At 28.0% G+C, this 22,321-nt stretch overlaps 1 protein-coding gene across 3 annotated transcripts in view; it reads left to right on the top strand.

Moving 5' to 3' along the window:
* LOC129963051 (axotactin-like) overlaps positions 1 to 22,321 on the top strand; it is an 85,527-nt gene that overhangs the window by 17,138 nt on the left and 46,068 nt on the right. The window contains exon 1 of one of the 3 annotated variants that reach the window (XM_056077073.1): positions 8,263 to 8,393. The exons of 1 other annotated variant lie outside the window; for it this stretch is intronic. The gene's annotated coding sequence lies outside the window, so the exon portion shown is untranslated. Of the gene's footprint in view, positions 1 to 8,262; positions 8,394 to 20,132; positions 20,523 to 22,321 lie in introns of those variants that run through there. One more of the 3 variants, XM_056077074.1, reaches the window with a different exon arrangement.

Raw genomic sequence — 22,321 nt, forward strand, 5'->3', positions numbered from 1 at the left:
ATCATGCTGGAATCTCAGATAATTCATAATACATTGAATTTATTCAAATTTACACATAGTACAAAAATGAATTTACAGTTTTTAATTAAACTTCCTTTAATGAGTTTCTCGAGAAAATATATTAAGATTTGGTGAATGTGATGGTACTTCCATTTTTAAATAAGATGGAAGATTTCATTGTTCAGTTGATTTTTAATAAAATTTATATTCGAAGACGCCTGTTTATAAAAATATGCCTTTCGATAAAATTGATAGAAGCTTAAATACATTATAATTTTCTGAAACATACACTTTTTATCAATTTAAGAAGACTTGTAGTTATGAATTGAAAGAGTAGCAAGGGACTCAATCATCATAAGCTGCCAGCACCTTCCCTATAACTAACGTTTCTCAATCTACGCATCCCCAGAGACACTCGAAATGGTCTCTCACATTAGGGGGAAAGAAACGATGTGTGGCGGATAGGATGCGCGAGGATAGAACCTGGGACCTTGTGGTTCGCAGTCCAGTAACATGACCATGATACAAAAGCAATTGCTCGTGCAGCGTAGTTGTTATCTGGCTTATAAGCTTTCACCACATATGTAATGGTGAAGATTGATAACAAGAAGAATTGGAATACGTGGGGTAGTGATGATAGGTCAAAGGATGCACAAATAAAGCAGTTGGAATTTATAGGGAGCTATGCATTTATGAGCTATTAGGTTTACATACATGCGAGATTACAGAACGATGGATGGTCAATCTTTTGACAGATTTGAATCAAAATTTGATAAGAATCTACATTTTAGGTATTAAACCTATGCATAAAATTTTATCTATCTCGCTCTTTATGTTTTCTAGATATCAAGTTCACTTGTACTCGAACAGCTAGGTAAACAGACTTCCATTGAATGGAATTCATTCAAAATTTGATAGCTATCAAAAAATTCGGTATCAAATTCATATAACCAAATTTCATCTCTCTGGCTGAAAGCATTTTTGTTTTTACACATAGACAGACTGATTAAAGAGCAGCCAAAAATGGATTTTTCGAACTCTGGAAGATCTGAAACTTAAATATTCGTTGAAATCTCGAGTTCGAATTTTTTGATTATTACTGTGTACTGAATATAAAATAAAAAACTATTGAGGAACGTTGCTCTTGACGGTGGTGTAGGGTGACCAAATGGTTATATATGCATATTTAGTGTATTTGGACTGTTGGAAAGTGCAAAGAAAAATGGTAAGGGATTATCATATTCGTATAATCGAATCATTAATGAAAGGATGGAAGATATGAAAGAGAAGTGTGAGGAACACATATTCATCTACAGATAATATGGATCATTTAATTAATTTATGAGGTGTTAGTTAAAAACAACAGCACTTAAATAGAATATTTAAAATGCAGCATTGTTCATACGAAACACTCATTTATATTTTGTCAAAATGTGTCACAAAATGTACAAACAGCCTCTGTAAATGGGGACACTTGTTCGAAATTTATATAGAGAATAACAAAGACTAAATATTATTTTAAAATCGTTTCCCTACTTATTTCAAAGAGATATGATGACATCATTTTTCTTTCAACAGTAGTGTGGTTAGTTCTTTCATAAAAACCAGAATTGTTGAGAAAGGAAATGTTATTAAATTTTCCGTATTACGCAACCGAGTCGTGTTTCCCTTTGTTTTCTCTTTGTTTAGTATTCTAAGAGTTAAGGAAACGCCTGATTCTTATTCGTATAAAAAATAAATAATAAAACGATAAAAGCTCGTAAACATGGAATCGTACAAGATGGGAAATAGAGGGTGGGGTTCATTTTTTTTTTTTCATTCAGGAATTACAACCCATTTAATCTGTTTTATAAAAGCCTTTTAATAAATAAAATACATAACTTATTTTTGACAGTAAATTTTACCGTTTTAAATAAATAACAAACAATTGTCGCCCTTGCATTATAGCCATGGATGCATTAAAATTTTAACTACATTACATAATTCGACGAAATTTATACTTTGTTTTTTTAATAAATCTCTAATAAACAACTTTTAAAATAAAAAAACAATAACAAATACTTGATTTGATGTAGGTAAGTTTTTAGAAAGAAACTAATACTGTCATTTATTTTTTAAAAATATTTAATTTTCATCATAAATTGAATTTTATTATAAATATTCTTTATTCATTTCCTGCAGTCCTCACTCCCTTTATAAAATTTATGGAATTGTGGTTAAATTACAAAAAAAAAAAGGAAAAAAAAAGAGGATTAGGTACACATTATTCTATTAGCTCTCATATTGGGCAATTTCTAAATTGTTATTCGCTATTCTGAATGCTTGAAAATATCTGAAGAGATGGTAAAGTATCTTGAGCTAAAAAGGAAAGTTTATTATTTTCGTATTTATTTAAGAAAAAAGTTTTATAGTACAATAACTAAACTAAACTCAGTGGCACAACAGCTCACATGGAGCAAGTCCTACAGGGCCCATATCTGCTTTCTTGGCTGAGGGCCCTAGGAGTGCAAGGCGTATGTCGCGGTTAGTAATCAACCTAACGCAGAACTTCCAAGCTTGCTTAGTCCTCAATTTATCGACCCAGTGAAGGGATGAAAGGTTGAGTCGACCATGCCCAGCCCGAGGATCGAACCTCGGACCTGTGCGTCGGGAGTGATACCTCTAAGCCACCGGGCTTCTTTACAGTACAATACTTTTTAATTTTTATTTATCATGAATTTTCCACAATTATTTTAGCGATTTTCTAATTTTATATTCTCGAAAAAAATTTCTGCAGTAGATAAACGTTCTGTTTCAAGCAACTAAGGTATTGTTTTACTGAAACATTTTCTCAAAGGTGTAGCGACTAAAAGGGATGTGAAGGAGGTAGGGTAGTATATATGCCCTGGGCGCCAATCTTAAGGGTTGCCAAGGAGACAAAATTTTAGTGCATATAAGTAATGTTTAAAAGAAAAATCTGATGAAAGAACGAAAAAAAAAATAATAATAATACCATGCCCTTGGCGCGGTTTATATTTGCAAACCAATTGATGTGACTAGGGGCGAGAAAATCATATTGCACCTCGGGCGCCACTAGCTTCCGCTATGTCTCTACATCTTCTGGCGTCACAAATCATGTAATAGAACTGAATATGCTATGTTATTGGGCGTTTTCTGCAGTCAGTAAAAGACACAATCGGGAAGTTTTTCCGCCTACGAATGGATGCATATCCTTTTCCTGTGCGCATCCTCTAAAGAATGAAAACTCCAACAGGAAAAATGCATTAAGTTTTTGATAGATTTAAAATATTTGCAAACTAAAACAAGTTAGGGAATGTTGCAGTTCTGCAGTACCAATACATCTGATTATAAACTAATTTAACTATTTAAGAAAGTTTGAATTGATTTACTTCTGCATAATTTAGAATACTACAAATTCTAAAGCATTTTTTTTCCCAAAGATATAAGTAAAATTTAAAATATAATTCTATGAAAAAACAAATTACCTATATTTTTAGAAAATATTTTTTCTTCCACATCATTATTTTTCCTTCTTTTTATTTAAGAATGCTATAAACTTTCATTTCTTGATTTTGGATAACTGGGTTGTCTACAACCTAAAAAAAAATAATAATAACATTCTTTTACTAACAAATTTAGAGTAAATGCTGAAAATTTTATATTGGAGAATAAATAAGAAAATTCACTCACTTTTTTTTAGCATTTATTATTCTATCGTATGGGGGAAATGTTAAGAGAAAGCGTGTTGGGATTTAATAATAATATACAAGGTAGATAGTTTAAATTCAGAAAGTGAACTTAACTCAATTTTTTTTTCAGTATACTATGATGCTAAACGGAAACATTACAAATGAAGAAACATATTTGACCGTATGTTGCCACCGATATTAAATAAAAATATCACAGATTCTTAGTTAGTGTGCTTATTATCAACTTCTTTACTACTTATGGCGCAACAATGTTAAATATTTGCACTTATTTGCATGTAGGTAATTATGTACATAGAGTAAATAATGCTAAAAAAAGTTTTTAATTATATTTTGAAGATCATCGAATTACAATCAACCACATATTCTTACTGGATTACTTTTAAAAATTTATAATGACATAAAATGATTTTTTAAAAAATAATAGTTTCCGAAATTATCGCTTGAAAGTATAATAGTTAGGCAATTAAATTTCAAAAGAGTCAACAGATTTTTAAAAGATTCATTCTTTTATTATTGCATTCTAAGTAGTATTTAATTCAATGACACATTTTCACAATTATTTTTTTATCATATATTATGGATAACGTTCTTATTTGAAAGTTGGAGAAAGATTTGAAATTTTATTTTACAAGAAATGAAAACAAGAAAAAGCAAAAATTTCTGTATGTCTGCCATAAGAAGCACAGTAAAAATGTTTTATCTATGTCTGTTCCAACAAGATTAATAACATTTTTACTTATTTACTAGAATAAAGTATGAAAGGGTTCTGTCATAATAAGTTGATAAAAATTATAAGAAGCAAATATTTATTCGCCTACAAGTATATTTCAAAAATAAATTAGGTAAGAAAATTTCAAAATCACATTTTAATCAGAAAATAATACTGCAGAATTTTTATTATTTTTATTTTGCATATTCCTTTTTATTCCTGAAAGTTATTGTTTCTGAAGCTTACTATTAGATGAATCAGTAATAAGGAATCAAAAAATTTCATTAATGATTAATTAATAATTGAAATAATATATTGTCATTGAAAAATTGGTATTCTAGAAAACTGGTAACTTCATCACATCAGGAAATGAGATAATAAATATATTGCAAAATTCCATCTTTCCAAAAAATGAAATAAGTCGAACTAAATAAATGTGTTTAAAAATACATTGTATAATTGCTATTGGTGATTAAAATATCTGCTTCATTAGTTTAAGAAGATTCCAGTAAATACTCGATCATTATTATGTAAATATTAAAACAGTTAAACATTAAACTTTTATCTATAAACTATTGGCTACGATTCTATGTGGAATTACACAGTCAGTTGTCAAATCGCTACTAAAATATGTGCCTCCCTCAGATTCTTCTATATTTGTAAACAAAAATAATAAAAAATTACTTTAATTCAATAATTTCACTAAAAATAAATTGTAAATAATAAATTAAAAAAGAAAAAGAATTCTGATAGATTAGGGTAGTAAATAAAAGAAAGTTTTAGAAGCTTGTACCTAAGATATTCTAAAAGGCATAAAAATACTACAGAAGAATAAAAATGCTTGAAATCTAAAATTTATATATTTTTATATATGCATAAAAATTTTAGATTTAAAAATATTTAAAAACAGTCATTTAAAAAAGTCAAACTTCAAACAGAATTAAAAATATTTAAAAATAATATATATAAAAATACATTGCATTATTAATATTAAATAAGTCCATTTAAAATTATTAATTATTGGGATAAATTAAAATTATTCTAGTTTCAAATTATTTTCCGTTAAAGAATTATTTTTATGAATTTAATCTAGTTTTGAAGAATTATTTTTATTCTTTCCTAATGCGATAGATTTTAGTATTATTGTTTAGCTAGCAGACAGACATATCCAGTGTTTGGACTAAAATTGCTTTGTTTCTTTTATTGAAAAATTAGGCTTTTAATTAATTGTCATTGACTGTGATAGAAGTTTAGGCAAATCATATGTTAAAATATAAGAATCTACTGAGGACTATCATTTGGCAAATCCTAACGTTAGCGTAAATGAATGCTTTTTAAATCACTTATTTTTAATGCAAAAATTATTTTATATAAAATATAATATGCAAAATCTTTATGTCGTCTGCTATATAATTTTTTAATAAGATGAGAAAATCTATTACATCAAATTTAACCAACAAAATGCAATCTTTTCACAAGTCATGAAACATTTTAAAAGAACGATACAAAATTTAATTAATCACTGCAAATGGCAACTTAAATATGTATTTACAGCATGGAATAAGAAAGCAGCCATTTTTAGCTGTGAATTTCATTCTCCATCAATTATTAACAACAATAATCAAAATTTAAATCAGTTTTAAATAACAGGAGTGCTCAAAAAATTGTTTAAATTGAAGCTAAATTCAATTAAAATCTGATTCACTTAAGTTTCAGTTACAATGAGGTAAAATTAATTTTATTTAGATATTGCTCTTTCCTGTGTTTTCGATATTTTAAATTCCGTTTACTTCATAAATCTTGGAGACATGTTGTTTGCTGGCGCATACGTAAAGAAAGTTTAACTTTAATAAGTAAAATTTTTATCTATTTAATTATTACGAAACTTATTCTAAAATTTATGTCTCGAAATACTTGCAATTATTTATGTAATAGTTTGAGTTTCAGTAGGCGATAGAGGAATCGTCATTTCAAGTTTATTTATAAAGATGAGCTATGGTTTCAAATTTGAATTTTGATAATATTCTTTTCCATTTTTATCACGATAGAAACTTTTGATTACCAAGGGTGAATGTATTAATTTTCTTCCATTTTCATAGAAATATTTTGTTGACACAGAATTCGATAAGGAAGTACAGTATTTTAAATGGTTTAGAACACCGTATGTGAACACCTGCACCATTAATCCGATCTTAAAAGTTGCTTTACAGCCAAATTTGGAATACGTATCATTTATCATCACACATGAACTGTATTTTTCTGTTTCTTTAAGAGCCTTTACAAAATTTTAAAACTATAGGATATGATTAAATGCTTTTTAATACTTTTAATACTATTTTTCAATCTTAGATGCACCTGTCTTGATAAAGCAGGTGCGGCCAAAATTGGACAGTCAAGGAAAAGCTCTTTTAAAATGTGGCATGAGAATCTTGTGTTAAGATAAGTCGGAAGTTTTTGTGTTCCATAACAAATGATAATCTTAATAAACGTTACATTTTTTTAATATTGAAAATTAATAATGATTAAAATTAAAAGTTAAATTCAATATAAAATTTATAACGATTTCTTTTTTTAGTCATTTGTTTACTTACCTTTTCCATATTTCATTTTGAAATATTTGCTGAACATTTTAAAGTAGGAAAGTCATCATTTTATTAAAATCTTCTTAATAATTTTTTAATCGTGTAAATTAAAGAACAAAATCTAATTATGGATATGTTGAAAAGCATATTATATAAAAAAATGTGCGTAGTAAGTAGAATTGATAATAAAAAAAGATTGAAGGTATATACTTCTCTAATATATATATTCTAATCTTATCAACAAAAAAATTTAGTAAGAAGAGTATTTAAAAAAACAGCAATTATTTATTTTCTTTTTTAAAAACCCGTCAGCCTACAAAAAAAAAAAAAAAAACACTGAATTGTTATAATGATTTTTAAATTTTTAATCTTTAATTCTGATAATAAATATCTCTCAAATTCATTACCAGGCAATGTCACTAGTAGCGAATCAAAATTTATTTAAATTAAACGATTAAGTGATACTTAAGTTTTGAAAATAGTTTAATATATTTAGTTTAGTATTTTAGATAGCATATTGTTTCCAGAAAGCATAAATTTACAAATTCAAAACTCTAGCTTCAAAAAAAGAGAGTGAAAAATTGAGTACCAAATTCTGTCTTAAAAATAAAACATTAAGTTAAATAAAAATTTAAAAAAGACTTCAAAAAAAGATTAAAGAAAAAAGAGAAAAAGATTAATATTCAGATTAATGTCAACATTTTTGTATTTGATACTTTATGATCAAATCAAATCGTACGAATCGTACTGGACATTAAAAAATTAATGAATATACTAGTAGGAAAAGGAAAGGATAAGATATTTAATCGTTTAAAATCGTAATAACTAACCATTCATTTTCAATGGCTAGTATATTAAAAAAAAAATAGATATCTAAAATAAATGCTTCGGATAATATTCAGGTTTTAAATTAATAATTCATTCACTTCATTTGGCATTAAACAACGCGAACTTCTAATAATAGGTATCATCTTTCTCTCCTAACAGTTTCAAAAAATTAAATAATCGGAAGTAGGGCAGTTTGTGCAAGATCGTTTGCGAAATAAATAAAAAAATGCAGATGATATAAAATTACAGAGATATTGTAACCAGCAACGAACGACACTGTGATGATCCAAGCAGTTTTCAAACCGTCTCTGCTCTAATGAATTCTATTCATGCGGAGCCGCGAGCTTGTTGATGTACCTTTCTCCCTACACCACCACTTGATGTAACACCGCGCCTCCACAGTGGAATCGTCCGACCTTCAACAGGTGAAAGTAGGGCTCATTTCTCGTAGTTCCAGAAGAGAGACCGTAAGGGCTTTTCATCTATTCCCATGTTTAATGTGCATTTCATTGGACTGTTGCGGCGTGTTTTTGGATAGCTTTGGAACGTGTTAGAGCAGCGAAGGTATTTACATGTTATATTATTCTTATTTTCAATTATTTATAGCATTTCTATCTCTGTTCTTTGATTTATCACTACATTTGAAAGTTTCTAAGTTCCAGATGTCTGTGTACCTGTCTTCGCACTTTCGATTCTGCTCGCCTATTAGAAGGCGGGAAGTCGGAACTTCTCTCTCTTTTTTTAATGTAGTTTTGCTTTCTGAAAGGGTAATAACCGTTGCTGGCACGATTGAAACAATTCTAATAAACCCTGAGCGTGCTCTTTCGGTTGCTGTCGTTCGTGGTTTAAACAGCTTTAATTTTGCTTGAACATTTCCAGGTGAAATTTTTTTTTTCCGTTACAGTATACTTTATAGCAGATATTAATTATGTTATCTCAAGTGATATCTTATCTTATATTCGTAATTTATGTTGTTTTTCCTCTAATAAGATACCCTGATTTCGAAACCGGAAGACAGAATAGAAATAGTTTTATAACTTTCGGTTTTCGCTGCTAATAGAACCAAGTTTGTTTTGTTTTATTTTCATTTTCACTTCAACTAAACGTGGATTTATAAGCAGAAGTAGATACTCTTTTTTTTACGTTTTCCTTTAATCATATTAAAATTAGACTTCCAAGTGATTTTAAAATTCGTTTATTACTCTATACGAATTATAACGAATTTTCTTTCATGGGTATTCTTAAAAAGCTTCAAAGATTATTGTTTCGAAATTTACTTATATTTTTTGATTTAGGATATGTTGAGTATTTAAGAATTTAGTTTTTTAAGTGAGTAATTATTTTATACACATTTTTTTCTGTTTCTGTTACACATATTTTTTGTATATGAATTAAAATAATGCTCCTATCATATATGGAATTATTGTATTCCTTTATCAATCATTACGAATTTATTTATCGAAAACTTGATGTTAATTGCTTTTACTTGAAATTTATTTATAATGCAATAAAAATTATTCTGAAATCAACCATATCATTGTAATGAAATGTTTTTGATAAAATTAATTAGTAGGATCTGCTTAAAAGCAAGATACAGAAATTTGCAAATGTATGAAGATTAATTTAACATTTTTCTTCTCCTTGTATTATTAAATCATCTTATTTTCCAGAGCTAATTTACGATTCTTCAGATTAATCTTCTATTTCCAAACTTCCAAAAAATAAAAAGTTCTACAAATTTGTTTAGATCTTTCTTTCTCTACTATTAAATATTTCCTTGTTCACTAAAAGCCATTACTTTCATAATCATACATTATTACTTTGTTCTATCTTGGGATTAAATTTGAGTTTTTATTTCAAAAATTTTAAATCAATATTTGCTGAATGTATTTGATTGCTTTAAAAAATAAAGAGCCTATGCGTAATTTTTTGCCACATTTTCTTTTATCAATGAACCATAAATAGTTTTGTCTCTATTTCATGGTATTAATAGTTATTATAATTGTAAAATGGCAGAATTTTTTAATTATTTTTTTATGTTTTTAAATTATATTTTTTTAAAATGTACTTTTGAAATCCGGTTTCTATTTTTCATATAATATAAATGATTTGAATTACTAAATTATTCAGATTTTATTCAACTTTTTGTAAAATATTTTCTAATTAAATTGAGATTTTATTTCATTAGTTTCGTAATTCATAAAAGATAAGATTAAATGAAACTTTCTGTTTTAATGATGTTTGATAATTTTATTTATTTCCAGAATTTATTTCATATGATTTAAAGTTCTAATTTCATTAAAAATTTATCCTGATATCAATTTATTAATCAATATTCAAATGATTTTCACATGAATGGAAAAGTTAGCTTTTAAAGCTGTGTTTTACATTTAATTACGAATAAAATATTTAATTTCTCGATAGCACTCGAAAACGTTTTTGTATAGAATTTTATTTGTTAGAAATTTTAGTCAAAATATAATTTTAGTAGATATCATTAATTTGTTTCCACATGATCGTGCATTTGCATATATGAACTTTAAAATGATCTGGAAGAATTCATTATATTTTAAAAATTATAAAATAAAGAAATGATGCAGAAGATACTGAATCGGAAATAAATAATTCTATGAGAAATGAAATGATTTAACATTAGACTTTTTTTACACATCGGTGTTAGTAAATTGTAAGATTCGTTTATATAATTAACAGACATTTATTTAGTATCAGATCTCTGCAATGAAACCCGCTTTCTTTATTCAAGAATTTTTGCTTTTATTTAAATAAATAATATGTGTAGCGGTACACAAAAAGGGCATTTTCTATCACTTTAAAACTCCCTGTTTCGGCAATTGGAAAATCGGCTGTTAAAAGTTATATTCTAATGCACGAAGGCAATAAAGACACATTAGGGATACTTTTGTCCTCGTTAACTATTCGTTACCTCACCCATATCTTGCGAGACCTGCTGCCGTCTGGGTCAGCCAGTCAAAAATACATATGACGGTGTGTCGTATAGTAATTACAGAATTAAAAAAACGTTAACCATTAACAACGCTTGCCGGTCGGCAACAAGCATAATAGGCCTGTTCTGGACTGAAAGACATTGGAACGCTAATCCGCTGTTTTCGAAATGACTGTTCTCTATACTACTGCTTCATTGTATCAGAAAGGGGAAAATGTTTTTTAATTATTATTTTCCACAGATATAAAAATTAATGTTTAACATATCAAAAGATAAGAATTTCGAGAAAAGCAGCTTCATATATCATATATCAAATATATATCAAAACATATAAGTGTACAAAATGTCAGAGGCAAGATTCACAAATCAAAACGACTTTTCGTTTATGAATCTTGCTTGTACTGTATTTAGTTATTGCTATCTATGCTATCTTTGTGTTAATATCATCTACTTGAATATTTGATTTTTTAAAACTAGTATATCATTTTATTTTTAAAAATAAATTATTTAAACTATTGAATTTCTAAGCCTTAATCTAAACTAGAATGAAAAATTAGCAATATTTAATTTATTATTTTATATTTTCCTAAAGGATGTAGAAAAAGTGAACGAATTATTTATATTGAGTAATGTGACGTTTTTTTTTGTTTTTTTTTAAATCAAATTTGATAAACTGGAAAAATAAATTGGCTTTGATCTTTATTGAGATTATCTTTATTGCATAATTACAAAAGGCTATTTTATTCTATTCTAGTATTTTTCCAAAAGATAATTGTTTGTGTGTGGAAAATGTCAAATAGTTCTTACTGATACGATACTGATAAAGCAGTCATTTTAGTATCAGAAAAAAAAAGCCGATAATGAAAGACTTTTACAGCTTTGTTGTGCATTCAAGTCATATATTTTTGTTCGTTTATGTTGCGCTTGTACGCATACTTTACTTTTAATACTTTATTGTTTTAAAATGTTAGAGAAGTATTTCTGTTTCTGGACATAATTTATTTAAGCTTGTTAAGGTTGCATTGTTATTATCAAATCAAATTCTTTAGCGAGAAAGTCTAAAATAATATGCATTTAGATTGGCTGATACTTAATTTCAAAGATTTCAGTATTAGTTAAATTTTTCATATTTCCTCATGTAAAAGATATATTAGTTATTATTTTTGATTTGTTAATGAAGTAATAAAAAAGTTCGCTGTTTTTCTCAACGATCTGTTACAGAATAATTAAAATTATATAAACGATAATTTGAACAACATAACTAATTAAATGACTTTAACAGCTTTGTATATTTTTTCAATAAATTAGAGCCTTAATTCCTCTCTAATATTACAATTTTATTTAGTTATATATATTATTTTTTTAAATATTGTTAGCCATCTTTGCGTTTGTAGTAATAGTAATGTTATGACTTAAGTAATAATATTTCAAAGTTTGTTTAATATTTATTAAAAAAGGTTATATAACTTATATTAATCAAATCTTTTTCATTATGCAGAATTCCAGAAAAAGAAATTCTCAGTTTATGTTTATAATAATCTATCCTTTAATTTTATCTTGGGCTCTGAATGGAAGGCTTAATATGCATTCATTTGCAACCGGACCTATGTTCTACTCAAATTTTTGTTAGTCATTTTTTGCAATAGGAAATAACCGCGCTTACAAGAAATAATCTTATCACAAATCAGCTTTACATCAGCAACTAGGTTAATCCGGGGATTTTTTTCCGCGGCAGATGTCAAATTATTGGACAAACATAATATATTACTTTAGAATAATGTGCACGATCTCAAAAATTTATATATTTGTTAATCAATGTCTTTGAATGGCTCATTTTAAGCCATTTTCATTTTTACTTTTAATGCGTGTATTGAAGTGAAGCATTATGAATTTTTTTTAAAAAAAGTTATTTTTTGTAAATTTTGCTAATGTTTACTTTATTCTTGATCAGCATAAAAACTACTTGTTTATCGTAAAAATGTATTATGTTTTCTTATTTTTATTTGTTTAAGTAATTTAATGCTATTCGTTTATATAAATTACGTATAACATGAAAGAAACTGATTAATTAAATTATTTCAGCAAATTTTGTCAAGTGAATCAAAATAATTATGACGGTCTAGAAATGCGCACTTTAAATGAAATTTATTTTATCTAATTCTTTGTATTATGATGTCAACTGAATGGATTCAATTTGTTCCTGATAATTTTTTTCAAAAAAATATGGCATTATCGTTTTTTGTTTTTAAGAAAATGGATGGAAAAGAACTAAATATAAATCCCAGAGATACTTTATTATTTATTGTCATTGAAAAAAATTTTAATGTACTAATATTTTTTTCGAAAATAAATATTTTTAATATCTTTAAAAATGCTTATAATGATTGAATTGAAAAGTTATGCCGATGTTGAAATTCATTTTGCAATTTCACAAAAGCTGTTAACTAACAATATGAGAAGGATTGTAATAGTAGCAATATTTAATACAGCTACAAATTTGTTACAGATATACTTAGAAGGATGGAAATGTACACGTTGGACCGATTTTTAAAACAATTTGATTAATTAAAAATCATGTGAAACTGTAACAGTTTTTCAATGTCTGCTTCCGGAAGTTTTGTCTTGCAAAAATAGTTTTTGCACCATATTAAATTTCGGAAGATTTCATTTTATTGATGTCAGTGGAGTTGTGAATTTTTTCTAAATTTTTTACACGTACCACGACAATACTTTTCGTTACTGTCAAACTATTTTCCTTGTTTATACAAATATTTAATAATGTGTTTCTCGACAATTCTGAAAAGAATGGTAATTTTGTAATGAATTTTTTTCCTTTTTATTAATTTCATTTAATTATTCGTGATATCTATATAAAATCCTCTTAAGATTTTGCTATATTTAGGTAATATATCCAATGAAATGGTTGATGGGCTCTTTAGTTTTTTTTATCGACTTGTTTTAATTCAGTGGATATGTTGTTGAGCATATATTGTGTCACGCCATTTTAATGCTGAAATCGAATGCTTAAATTGCATGAGCAATGAGCCAGAGAAATTGACTCCAATAATATGCAGTTAGGTGTTAAATGACGTGGACAGGTATTTGATTTTGTTAAGGACGTTTATACAGACATTGAGCCGAATTACTAAAAAATGCGGGCTAGAGGCCTGTCACAATTTGAATAATGAATCGTAGTTTGAACCAATGAATATTATCATATTACGCTTGAGGGATTCAATTGAAATTAAACACAAGCAGCATTCTTGGCGAACAAGCTGGTCGCTGAAGTCGCGTTGTGTAAAATACGTCCTATTGTGTTCTTTCCGTTTTCGATAGTAACCATACAATGAAATAATTTCTCTGGTTTTTGATTGATGTAAATCATATATTATTCTGCTGCTAAGCTCATAGTTTAATATTTCATTAAGCTAGAAAATAGCACTTTGTGAAAACTTTATAAAACAACGGCAAAATCTTATCGATAGTAAACGCTTGCATTAAAATTACTATGCAAACAAATTCCACAACAGAATCAACACTATTATTTTTTTATAAATGATACATTCCAATTATTTCCACTTTAAAAACAACGAATCAACAAAGCATTATCCGCTGTTTGTTTTCAAAACCTAAATTTGTATTGCATATAACAATGAAGTAGAATTCAATTAATTTTTTGTAGAATTCAATTAATTTTTTGTTTAAATTTATACTCGGATAAACTCGAATTGGTACTATTTTAATTATTTGGTGGAATATCGCTTTAAAAACATTTCTAACCTTCAAATTGATGTTCGAATTAATAAACAGTTTACTTTTCCAATTTTAAGTAAATGATATTACATTATTTTTTTTTGTCTATTGTATTTTGTCCGTGTGGACATGTATTATTTTTTGCTTGCCCTTGATCTAGTTAATATGTAACTATCTAAAATCCCGTTGAAAAAAATGTTACTTAGTTTCTTGTTTATTTAAAAATGGTTAATGGTTTATTAAGTTTTTTAGAGGCTATAAACTCAGAATTTTGATTGTTTACCTAAATAAATAGGCATTTCAAAATTTTATTCGTTAAAAATAGAGAAATTTTGTCGATTTACTTTAATTTATATTTCCAATTTCTCATTATAGTATGGAAATTTTGAATGATATTTATTTAAATTTGATTGTTATCATATTAACTTACTCATACACTATTATTTTTTATTGCATTTAACGTCTAAAATTGGCGAATATTTAAACGGTTAAAATTTCCATTTACTGAATCACTTATATGTAATGGTTATGAATGTTTTAGATATTTGTACAGATGGAGAAAGAAAATAAATCTTCTTTTAATACATTTTATGCATATCCCGAACAGCTGCAAACTGCGGAAGAATAAATGTCTCAAGTAGAGGAGTAGAAAGAATAAATAATAAAGTATTAACCCACATGTCTATAACAATTTCTCCCCTATTCAAAACATTTGTTTTTTGCTTTCCCCGTATTTTATATAATGTATTAAAATCCTGATATTATGAAGTTTTATGTTTCCCCCCTTTTACACCACGGTAAGTAATTCCAGCGGGGAAAAAAAAAAAACGGAAAAAATAGCGTTACAATCAAATTGAAATAATTTGAGTGATACGGAGTAATGACAAAATCAGGTAACTTTGGTTAAATAAAATGTGAATTTTTCATGCGGAGAAAGAACATTTCTTACATGTTAGGTAATTTTCTACAGGTTTACTTGCATAAAAATGTATTTCAAACAAATGCCTAACATGGCTTTTTTAAAACTGTGATCCAACATATCCTCAATTCGTCCGAAACTTTATGTCAGGAAGCGCTAAGACATGAATGATAATGCAATTAGACATGAATGAAATAATAAACATTAGAAGTTGCACTAGTCTAGATGTTCTGTTATCCTTTTAATAATATCCTATATCTGATTCCCCCGATTAAATTAATGGAAGCTATAATACAAATTCTCATGTACATTGGCAGAGAGTTAAATAACGACATAAGATTATAAGTTGTAATGCCCTTTTGATGTAAATATATAGTAACATTTAAAGTAATCAATAAAGCCGGTATTCGATGAACTGAAAAATTTCCCCGAAAACTTAGATCAAGATTAATCATTAAAAATTAATCGGGATAAATAGTAATCTACTAACACAAAAAATGCATTGCCAAATACAGAATTTTAATAAAAAAATTGCCAAAAGTAAAAAATTAGAAATATATTCTCCCTTCACTGCCCCGTGAAAAGAGAATATAATGAATTATCATATTAAAGGCTGCAAACCTCTGCTCATTCCTCTTTGTTACAAATCAGCATCAAAAAGTGTAGATAAAACAGTGACGTTTACAAACCCATAACGCATTTTTATTTATCCTTATTCGTGCGCGCGCGCGCACACACACACATAATAATAATAATAATAATAAAAAAAACGAATTGAATTGTTGCGACCAAAACAGAAGTTGAGATTTCACATGGGTGGGAATATTTTTAAATGCTCGGCATTACAAAAATTGATGGGCAATTATATACACTGATTTTTGATCTAAGGATAACAACTTTGTATCCAGATAGATAATCGTTAAATAATGTTTCAGTGATACTTGTCACTCACTGTACTTGAGTGATATTCAAGCGATTTGAATGACATACTCACTTGTGCTTACTCAAAAATAGCATTTGTCGTATTATCTTAATAATACGTCATATTTAAGTGTATTTAAGCAGTATTAAAGAATAACTTTTATTCTACGGATACAATGTTTGAAATTGAAAATCATAAAGCAGTTTCAAGTTATTGGAAATAACTTTAATGATACTTGTGAACATAGTGATGGTTAATACGAAAAATCATCATAAAAATAAAATAAATATATTAATACGTTTGTAAACGTAATGAAAAGATCAAAAGCAAATTGAACAGAATTTATAGCATATAAGTTATGGTATTCGGTAGCATTACAAGGGTTGGGCAAAAAATGAATGGGTTTCTGTCTTCAGAAAGAGGAAGCACGAAGGTAGCACTTTTTCATTTCTTTTATAATTTTAAAGACAAATTGGAGAATAAGTCTGGGGGTCGATGAATGAGAAATAAATGGATGCTTTTTCTTAGACATAGCACAGCATAGCCTTACTACACCAATCCGCTGACGGTGCTACTTGTGAAAACGTTTCCGCTCGATCCTGTCATTGATGATTTTTCTTCCTGGAAAAGCACGATGAAGTTGCGTGCGTCTAAAATAAACAGTGTGATAGGATTACCATATTGTATTTTTTAAGCAGAGACATGTGAGAGAATATCGGTGTCGTGATCAAAAGACTATATGAGTTCACTGGCCGCTAATTGTGATCATTACTCATTTTTTTTTCTTTCTTATTGCGTTGTGAGGAACCTAACAAGAAGAAATGTTATTCGAATCCATTGTGTTTGATGAGCTAAGTTTTCAGGCCCGTGTGACTTTTTTGTCTAAGAAATCGCGTCGAGAAATTTCGTGCTACAACTTCATAAATTTCAAAAGAAAATAAATGTGATATACAGGGTGAGTACAAATAATGGACCCGATTTTAAAAAAATCATATTTTCGAAACTACTGCACATATTACAATAAATGATACATGAATTTAAAGAGAAATATACCAAGTGTTTTTCAGTTACAAATGTTTCGATGTGTGACCCTCTTGTTACACGGCATACTTCCAATCTGTAATCCAGTTCGTTCCAAACATTTTGTAACATCATTCTGTTAATGGTTCTGAATGCTACACAAATGCATTCTTTAAGTTCTGGTAGTGTTTTCGGCTTCGGTGGCACATAAACAATGTCTTGTCTCAATGATTTCCTTTTGTGGGGTTTATGTCAACAACAAAATGTTTGGAACGAATTGGATTACACATGGGAAGAAGCATGCTGTGTAACAAGAGGGTCACACATCGGACATTTGTAACTGAAAAAAACTTGGTATATTTCTCTTTAAACAAACGTATCACTTATTGTAATATATGCAGTAGTTCCTGAAATATGATTTTTAAAAATAAGGTTCGTCATTTGTTCTCACCCTATATAATTTTGAATAGCTTGAAACAAAGCAACCACCGAAATCTAAATGTTTAATTTTTATTTGTTAACTTGTTAGGAATTAACACCTTTTTCCTGTACTTTCTTGTCAACTTATATTTTAAACTGAAGTGAATAATTTAGTGCTATTTTAATTTTTTTTCTATAACGTCATATATATTTAAGTAAAGCTCTAGGATATTAATATCTGAAGCACAACTTTGCTATATTATCAAGCAGCATTCGGTTGCAACTTAGGCTTGTAAGAAAGTTCCTAGTATTCTGCGGTCAGACTATCAGTACGTTGACCAATGCTGGGGAATTCTTTTACAACGATTTTAAATGTTTGAATGCAATCTTTGCCAATAATATGAACTGTATTACTGTATTTTGCCTAGATATTGGGTAATCTTTGCATGATACAATAAGAATTTCAATCATCCCACGCAAATGAAGATTTTCCGTGTCGGATAATACTGAAAGAGACGGAAAGAACACTTAGCATGTAAAATATCTTGTCAGATTGATTTATCTTTTTACTAAATTTTCAAAATAAAAAGAGATAATATATAGTCAACAAATAAATTATTAAGACCTAGATTAAATGAAATGTAAAATTGTATTTAAGAGAATGTGAAGACATTACAATTGCTTCTTTGCTTAGAAGATTTTCTAATTTTATTTAATTACAAAAATTGCAACTTTAGCATAACGGTCGTACTTTAGCTCATCTGCTGATTTGAAATATTTATTACTAGCCGCCTTTGGCGATCAGCCGGTTCGCCAATCTTAATGCTCGTTAAAATTTTAATAATTAAATATTTTATGTAACTCCTATTTTAATAGCTTCTTCATCAAAATATTTTAAAGCTTCAAATTTTGATTGTCATATAATATATTCATAATATTATAAAGGCCTTCAGCCATAACGTAATATGTATCTCTCTCATTTTCTGTTAGCTCCCGTAGGATTTATATTTTAAATTAAAGTGGAAATGGTAAAATTGCAATTAATATAAGACCATTTCTTTACTGAAACGAAGCATTTTTTTTTAATATGAGTACTGAAAACAGAGTCGCTGAGTATTTAAACCTTATGAGCATTAAAGAATATCTTTCTTGATTTATATAATATCTCAAGACGTTTTCTACAAAATTTTCTCAGATTCATCATGAACAAATCAATTAATTAACAATGTTTGGTTTTAAATGCATGAAACTCTAAGAAAATAAACAGAATCGTTTGAAAGAATCGGTCGGAAATATGTTAAGCCTTCAAAACCAAGTCCGTATCCGTTGAAAATAGAGTTGTCAACAATCAGGACACAATGCGCATGCGCGAATTTTCAACGCCAATTATTATAACACAAATGCGTGAATTTTCTACACCAGTTGGGATAACGATACGCAGATTAGAAATTTTTAATTTCCTTTATTCTGTTTTATTTTAATTCAAAAGTACTTCAGAATAAATCTGAAAGATCGATTAATTAACAATGCTTAATTTTAAATGCAACAAACACTAAGGAAATGAACAGAATCGTTTAAAATAATCGGCCGAAAATAAGTTAAGCCTATCCTCATTAGCGTGGGGGAAAAAACTGAAGCCTTACTCATTTTGCTGTGGAGAAATGAAAAGAGTTTTTGGCGGGAAAGTTAGTTTTTAATTAATAATTAAAATTCTAATTGAAAATTTAAAAAAAAGGGACCCCAGGTGCACATTCCCAACCTCCAAGGTATGCATGTGCCAAATTTGGTAGCTGTAGGTCGAACAATCTGGCCTGTTGAGCGCCAGCACACACTGAACTTTATATAAGCATAGATGATCGTTCTATTCAATGCTTATCAGGTACCCCTTCAGCATTCTATTTAAAAGGGGGGGAAAATCGTTTTTAAAGAGGAACTATTAAACAGATGTTACACTTTAAAATTAAAAAAAAAATTTCTTAGACTTTAATAGCTATTTTTTTCCATTTATTTTTAAAATTATTATTATTAAATATTCGAATATTCGTTTAAAAAGGGACAGAATGCCAACTAACTTCATATTCTCAGAATGAAATTTTCCTGTTCCCACTACACTTTTCATTTTTTTTCTTCGATTTTTGTCTGCCTATTAGCATTTTTCCTTTCAGAACCATCTTTCACAACTTCCTTTTACGTTTGCGGTCAGATTCGTTCGAAAATCATTTTCTGCTTCATTCTGCTTTCACCTGAGTCGAACTGATTGTGTACATACAGCCCGACGTCACTGATAACAGACGAGCTCTTAACGGCTTTTCTTAAACAAGATAAGGCACCTTCTGTGCTCTCGGTAGGAAGGATGTTGTAAAGGTAAATAATCTAAATGGTGTTCTTCCTGCCTTCGTGCCTGGACTTTGAACTAGTGCCGGAAAGATGTGTCTAGCGTTCTCAGGTTAAGCTGTTGGTGTGTGGAAATTTATGTGCACTTGTTTCCTATGCGGAGTATGTCATCCAAGTGTTCCAGCATGTGTAATGTACACTTATTGTGTCTGTTATTCTAAGTAATGATACACGAAGGCTTGCAGCATCGCCCTTAATAAATATTGAGACTGTCCAGCCTTGATTTTAATTCATAACTTTTATGACGCTAGTTTCAACATTGAGGGAGTGGTTCTTTTCTTCTCATCTGTATTGATAAAGGTGAAGTTATATGCCATTTTATTATTTAAAAAAAATCTTAAAAATATGTTGCTTACTTTCTCCAGTTTCATGTGCATTATGGCCATGCGCACGTACAACCGTATACACATTATAAATTTCAAATGTTAAAATAAAATGTAGATAATTTGAGGTCATATTTTTTTCATGGGATATACCTCAAAATGCATATTGTGTATTTCTTTCTTAATTCATTATACTTATACGTGTATAATTTGAATTATTGAATTTTATGTAAAATTTTTAGGATCCATTTAAATAGAAATATTGTTACAAAATATAAAGTCGAATTACGCCTTGTTCAACTTAACAACTGTCTTTTAATGGAATTCGGGCAGGAGTTTTGGATGCCCTGTATTTTTATATGGAAGTTTTTAATATGTTTTATTAATTAATACATTAATAGTGCAACATTCTTAATATATTAAGCTATGCATTAGAAATAAAAATAAAATACTTTTTGTCCATTTGTTGATATACCTAGTAAACATATTAATAATGTTATCAATATTATTATGTTGATAATAATATTGCAGTATTTCATTAATTGATTAAGATTTTTTTCTGTCGATGCTATTAAGAATTTAATACTTTTTAGGCATTACTTAATAATTTATAAATTTTGATAAAACAATTGAAAGAATTAAGGCGATATTCTTAGATCCTTTCTCCTTAAAATCATACATTCATTACATTACAAAAAATACTTTTCTAATGAAAAAATATATTTTATAATTATTATTGTAAAGAATTTTATTTCAGATTTTTCCCATTAGTATTTATAAATATCTGCATATTTGTATTTACATAAACAAGCAAAATGGACATGTTATGGAAAGGGAGGGGTGGTGGTGTTAAAGATATGTATGCTATATTATGACGTAAGAAGGACAGGTCATTGAACTTCCAATTACGAAATTTTGATACAAATTCTTAGCAAATATTTTACTATTCCAAACCAAGAAATTTTTTAAATATTTTATTAGTTAAAGTATTAAGAATTAAAATTTTATTAGTTTAAGGTGTTATAGGTTACTACTTTTGTGGGCATTTTATTTTATTTTATCTGTGGGTTTTTCAAAATTTCTGAAAAATTTAATAGCAAATTGCATTTTTTTCGTATTTGAAAAGAAATGTTTACTAATTAATTATCTATTATTACTTAGGCAATTATCTTTTTTTTTAAAGTGTTTAATTATTAATGAAAATTTGGAATTAGAATTAGAATTAGAATTTTATAATATATTTTGTCAGATCATCTGCTATGTAATTATCTTCTGGCCTAATTATAAATTATTTACCATGTTTGGCGACCAACTGGTTCATTGGCGTATAATTGCGTCAAAATTCAATTAAATATTTTGCGCTGTCTTTAGTTTTTATGATTTCCCCGACAAAATATTTTTAAGCATCAAATTAAGGTAGACATTAAGTCTGTATTATTTTAGTCGCCTTGCACGTGTTATTATTATTATAATAATAATTATTATTTTGTTTGTATGAACTTACTTGATGAAGTCATATCCCATGATTATATATTGCCATTAAAAATATTACTATTGAGTAGTCTGTCTTCCAATTGTACCTTCATTTTCGCAATATAGAAATTTTACCTTTTTTATCCCTCATGTTAACAGAGAAGATAGCAGACAGAATCTTCCATTCTAAGTTTTCAACAGCAGCAGGAAATCATGTTAAATATTTGACAAAATACTAAAAATGATTTGAATTTCATTTCTACCTTGGAAAGTGTTATTGAAAATTTACGCAAACAATATTTT

This window comes from Argiope bruennichi, chromosome 3 (genome assembly GCF_947563725.1).
Source record: "Argiope bruennichi chromosome 3, qqArgBrue1.1, whole genome shotgun sequence".
Classification (NCBI taxonomy): Eukaryota; Metazoa; Arthropoda; class Arachnida; order Araneae; family Araneidae; genus Argiope; species Argiope bruennichi.